Genomic DNA, 6,494 nt, shown 5'->3' with positions numbered 1-6,494 from the left:
CTTGTCATTTTCTCTCCAAGGGGAATTTAATTATTAAAATATATTTTTTACACCTTTATTCGCATTTGCACGTATTTCTTGTTTGATATGTTGAACTGAATATGAACGAACGTAATTATGAAGTGGATAACATAACTCATGTTCATTTACATGTAAATGTCGTGTCGCATGATACTATAGAAAAACAAAGCTTGAGTTGGAGAAGAAAAATAAACCTTCCTCTTAAGACATCATTTATTTTGTAGATGTATCGAGTGATAAATGATATGACTAAACACAAAAGGAAAGAAACTAATAATTCACATTCTTTCAGCTGCCAATGTCCATTCAACATTTTAGTAGGTACAAAACTGGAGTAGGGTAGAAAGAATGTGAATATTCTTGTTAAGACTATGATATGAACGATGTGATTATGAAAATAATAACGTAATTCATGTTTTTTTACATGCAAATGTCGTGCCACTTGATATTACACAAGTTCAAACGTCGAGTTGGAGAGAGATTGAACTTTCTCTTTAAGACATTGTTTATTTCATAGATAGATAGAGTGATAAGTTATATGACTGAATACGATTAATAAGAAAAAACTAATCGTTCATGTTTTTTCAATTACCAATGTCCATTCAACATTTTAGTAGGTACGGAACTCAAGTAAGATAGAAAGAATGTGAATATTCGTGTCAAGACTATAAATTCAATATAAAATCGTATCCATTACCTATTATGACTGGAGGATTGGTAAAGGTTGAGTAGAATTGATAGACGAGAGATACTGTTAAACTTGTTTAATCACATCCAATGTAATAACCATTAGAAATACCCTATGAGAACGTCAAATCTAGGTACAATAACTGCATAGTATTTTTGTTGCTAGCAAATTGTTATTGACGTGACATATGATGGACGAGTGAATCAAAGGGGCTGCCTAAAGACTAATAATATTCTTGAAGAATCACAAAGTGCCAAACATGCCCTAACAAAGACGAAAGAAAAGTTTCATCAGTTTTGTCCCCTAATACATTCCAAGTGTGGGAAATGCAAGAAATTCTCTCATTTACTTCCAAATTTTGGTTTCGTTTTCTCATGCAAAACCAAATACGTTTAACTTGGTATTATCTTCTCCTCTGAAGAAAAAGAGAGAGTGGTTAACAACCATCCAAAACTTGGCATCACATGTCTCATCCATGCCTATCTATCTCCACTTGTTAAGAGTCATTGGTAGGTGTAACTCCCCTAAGAATTTAATATTGGGGCAACAATTCAATGGGCTTGGGTAGCTCGTTTACCCCTATTTGGTTCGGCCCATGGATACCCGAGCCCACGAAGTAAGTCTAGAGATTGAGGTGAGCTAGGTCGGTTCGACCCATTGTCATTTCTACACTAATATGATTTTAATTTGAAAATTAATATTTTAAAAATCGATTCGGACATCGATATTGAACAAGTAAATGATTGAGAGCAAACTAAAAGTTTGGGTAATAACAAACTTTCTTTTGTTTCGAATCGATCGCTTTTTTGTATTGAATCGGCCAATTTTTGTTGCAAACCAATTGTTTTTGCCCTGAATTTTATTGAAACTTTAACGTTTCTGTTGACCTCGAAAATTGGTTCTTCCACGTGGCCAACCGAGAGCTACTCCACGTATTCCTCCCTGCGCACAATCAGCGAATGGTCAGACGCACACGGCCGGGACCAACGAGGGTGGTGGCGGCCGTATACACTCCGACGGTCAAGTCAGGTTTAAGTGGTCGGAACAGTACCCAGGGGCTGTGAAAATCAATGATAATGGAGGAGGAGAAAATATAAAAGCTTGCTATGGAGTGCTATGTAGTAAGAGTTTCATTACCTTTGCCTCTTACCAAACCTTGAGTATTTATAAGTGGTATGAGCCGTTGGATGTAGGACGCGTGTATACATCTGACGGTATGAGGCGTTCGCTCATAGGCGTCAATCAGCCGCGTCTGTAAAGTGGGCGGACAGCTTGTCTCTCCTGAGTTGAATTGACATAAAGTTGATAAGTCACATTATCTAGCCTCATGGAGATGTTTTAAACCTTAGGTGCAGGAAAGATCTTGGCATAAATCTCTTTCTGAAATTGACGACGGATCCTCTAACCGGGGTCCACTTGGCCTCGGCCTCGGGGGCGAGGTACTTTTGGTCAGGTACTACTAGGTTGCAGGTATTGCTGACATCACTTTGGAAACACTTCGGACGAGTCTTTACCAGGTCGGAACATATGGTGGTGAGCGTCCGAGGCGTATCAGATCGGTCTCAGATCGAAGCGTAACAGTGGTCCCCCAAGTCTAGGTATGAATATTTATATTATGGGTGGGCTTGCTTTCCCGACCGGACTGCGACTTGTGGGAGCTTGGGGGTTGATCTTTTTCAGTAATCGAGGTTATGATCCGAGGCAGATGTGCCAAAGTTTCGTTACTGCGCGCAGCGTCCGAGGTGGTGACCGTCATGAGACGGCGCGTCAGGTGAGTCGAAACTTCGTAAGGTACGCTGACCTACAGGGCCGACGCGTTGGGAGGGCTAAAACTTTGTAAAGCATGGGAGGGAACGCAGCATCCGAGGCGATGACCCACATGGGGCGTCGCGTCAGGTGCGTCCAAGCTTTGTAAACTTGAGTGAGGAGCTCATCTGCCACCGGTGCGCTGAGCCACAGGGCCGACGCGTTGGGAGATGGCTAAAACTTTGTAAAGCATGGGAGGGAACGCAGCATTCGAGGCGATGACCCACAGGGGGCGTCGCGTTAGGTGCGTCCAAGCTTTGTAAAGTTGAGTGAGGAGCTCGATCCGAGGCGATTCAAACGTCAAATGATTTGACAACTGTTGCGTGTTTTCAAGGTGACAGTTGGGTGCCATGCCCATTCTCCCAAAAGGCTGCTGCGGCTACTTATTATTATTGACGGCTGGTTGTAACCGAGGTGACGCGTTTTAAGTAAGCGTGAATGTCACAGCGACATCTTGGGCGTAAATCAAATCTGGCGTTTCATTTCAACAGCCTAGATTGAAGATGCGATGAACGGCTTAGATTGATCGCATTTGAATTCGACGGTGGAGATCGGATTTATCTTTCTATAAAAGGAGGACTCTGAACTTTCTCAGGCTTTCTACCTTTGCGAAACAAATAATTTACTTTGCTCTCACGTAATTGGCGATTTTCGGCGTTTTCTAAGCAACTCCGGCGAGAAAATTGAACTTCCGGCGACCTTACACCATTTCCGGGTAGGAAAACCTTCAAACTCGTAAGTTTCATACCTTTTAGGGATTTTAAATTTTGAAAGAATGGCCTCGAAGGGAAGTTCTGGTTCGGAGAAGGGGTTAGAACTAGTGAATGTAGACGAGCCCGTTGTGGCGACCTCCTCAGAAATAGCTGGGGCAATAATAGGGGGGAAATTTATGGAAGCGACCAGATAGCCCAGCAGATACGTCTGTGAATTGGGGGGGCATGGGACTATCCATCTAAATTAAGAGAGGTCGACTTGGGGAGACTTAGGATAGAGTATAGGATCCCTGATAACATAGATTTGATCCTCCCCGGGCCGGAAGAGAGAGCCTGCTACCCTAGGCCGGGCTGTGTGGCCATTAGCGAGGTGATCCTTAGGGCCGGACTTAGGCTACCAGTTCATCCATTCTTTAGGATGGTGCTTAGATCCTATGGGCTAGCCCCGACGCAGTTCAATCCGAACTCCTGGAGCTAAATGGTGGGCTCCTGGATGTTGTGGAAAGAGGCGTCATTAGGGGTGGAGATGCCCCTCTCCGTTTTCCAGACCCTTTACATACCTAAGGTTACTGTCGGGGGGATAAGATCCGGGGATGGTATTACCTTACTTCATGGGGTTCCCATACTCCATTCGTGCTCGATCTGCCGAGCTCCATCAAAGAATGGAAGAGCTCGTGGTGCTGGGCCACAGGGCGATGGGACACTATAAAGGGGGACCCCCTGGCGTCTCTTACGGTCCCGACGAAGTATTCAACACTTAGTGAGTATAGTTATTTTTCCTTATATTTTTTTTCAGTTCGAATTGTGCCTAACAGTTACATTTCCTTTGTAGGTGCGAGCTGTCATCCGAGGACTTTGACACCATCTGCGTCATTTATCAGATGCCTCAAAAGAAGAGGTCTTACCATAGGCTGATCCGAAAGAACATCCTTTCATTACTCACGATCTGATGGCATCCCAAGGTAACTGGACCGAAGTCTTTGCTTTTTATTCCGAACTCTCAAAACTTATACTAATTCCTTATTCACTCTTTGTAGACAACTTTAATAAGAAGATGCCGATGCGCCCCGACTTCAAGACCATCCAGAAGATGATGGCAGAGGCACGGGCGTTGAAGGCCTCCTCCTCCTCGTACAAAAAGCAAATGGAGGATTTGGTGGAAGCCAGTAAGAGGCTTTAGCCTCCGATGGAGAAGGAGGTACCGGAAGACCTGGAGGCTGACCTTCGGAGGAAGGGCAAGAAGAGCCTGCCCCTCCAAAATGTCCAACTGTGGCGAGGCCACCCCCTACTCTGAGACAGACCACAATTCCTATCGGGGTGGCCATTCCAGAGAAAAGGCCCGTCCCAACTGAGCCTGCCACTGCCCTGGCCACAACACCCCTCACTGTAGTGCCGGGGCAGTAGAAGAGGAAGAGGCCCCGTTCCTCTAAGGAGGTCGACGTTCAAGGCACCAATCCCGAAGAGCCCGTAAGGGAAGTGTTGGAGGCTCTTCCTCCAGAAACAGCTATGGTGGCGATGGTCCACAGCAAATACTGGACAGAGGAGTGGAGGGACCACACCGCCTCTTGCACGGCTGAGGATTTGGTGGCGACGAACAGCGCCTGCGTGGCATGGGCCCTAAGTACAAGCATCCAGCTTGAGGGCTTGGTGAAGGATCTGAACTCTAAGAGGGAGGACCTCGCCAAGTGCCTCGAGGAGGCGATGCACTACAAGGATGCCGTGCGAGCTGCCCAGGCCAAGGCCACGCAGGCGGAAGAGGGAAAGAAAAAGGCTGAGGCTCAGCTAACTGTCGCCAAAGCAGAGGTGGAACGGCTGAAGAAGGAGTTGTACGAGGTGAAGTGCCAAGTGGCTGCTGTGACTCGGCTGCTTGATCACACCAATGAGCACCACAAGCTCGCCACCGAGGCTCTGGAGGCCTCCAACAAAGAAAATGTGGAGCTGAGGCAGAAGGCAGAGGCTCAGTCAAAGGAGATTGCCTCTTTGAAGGAAGAGTTGAAGTCTGCATGGGAGGTGGCAGTCCAGAACTTCATTGACCACTTTGAGGACCATCCCCTGTATGACGACTTCGCCAATTTTTGAGCCTCATGGAGTGCCCAAAGTTTATTGGGTCGACTGAAGGAGGTGCACACCACTCTGGACATCTCTTCATTGGAGGCAGAGTTCGGGGGACCAACTGGAGGTCGGCCTGATAGGCTTGGCGAGGAGGCTCCGGAGGCCCAGGAGGCGGCCAATGCAGAAGTCCCTCCAACAGAGTAGGGTTACCTTTTGTAACGGCTTCGGCCTCTTTGTACTTAAATTTATTCAATGAAATGAAATTTTTTGCTAAGTATTTGGGCTTCTGCTTTTTTATCTTTTTAATCTGTTCATACTTTTATGAATGACAAGCGTCAGATTAATTGCCTCGTGACAATAACCAGTTAATAACTGCGGACCGGACCACTCAAGTTAATATAAGTTTAATCACTTAAGCGAGTATGAAGCGACTCTTAATGCTAACCTGTTAACAATTTGAAATCGGAACACTTGAGTTAATATGAAGCGGACCACTTAAGCAAACATGAAGAGCCCCTTAACGTTAATCAGCTAATAATTGAAGATCGGATCACTTAAATGAACCTACTGAAGGACTGAGGAAACTATTTACTAACTGATGTGGCTCGGAACCAAAGCTTCATTACTTAAGATAAATTACAACACCCTTTACTAAGGCAATTCGAGCACTTAGGGAATTTTAAAACTGAGATCAGATTAGAACAATCGATTCATTATAACATACTGAGATCGGATCGGAACAAAGTCTCATCATTGATAGTACTTCCTCGAGTGTTTGATGTTCCACTGATGAGGCAGCGCCTTTCCTGCCATATCTTCGATTTCGAAGGTACCAGGTCGGGATTCCCTGCGGATGCGGTAAGGGCCTTCCCAGTTCGGGCCAAGCACTCCTGACCCGGTTGGTTTTGAAGATTGGAAGACTCTTCTAAGGACGAGGTCGCCCAAGCGAAGAGTTCTGTTTCTGACCTTGGAGTTGTAATAGCGGGTCATCTTTCGATGATATTTTGCCAAGTTTACTTGGGAGGTATCTCTCCTTTTCTCAAGGAGGTGTAATTCGCTTATTCGAGACTCGTCGTTGCTGATCTCATTGAAATGTATCCAAAGATGTGATGGGACCCCGACTTCGACCGGATTCATGGCCTCGGTTCATAGGTCATGGAAAATGGGATTTCACTGGTTACAGTCCGGCAAGAAGTCCTGATAGCCCAGAGGAC

This window comes from Olea europaea, unplaced genomic scaffold, assembly GCF_002742605.1.
Source record: "Olea europaea var. sylvestris unplaced genomic scaffold, O_europaea_v1 scaffold867, whole genome shotgun sequence".
Lineage (NCBI taxonomy): Eukaryota > Viridiplantae > Streptophyta > Magnoliopsida > Lamiales > Oleaceae > Olea > Olea europaea.
The sequence above is the reverse complement of the archived record's forward strand: the minus strand, read 5'-3'. Positions refer to the sequence as shown.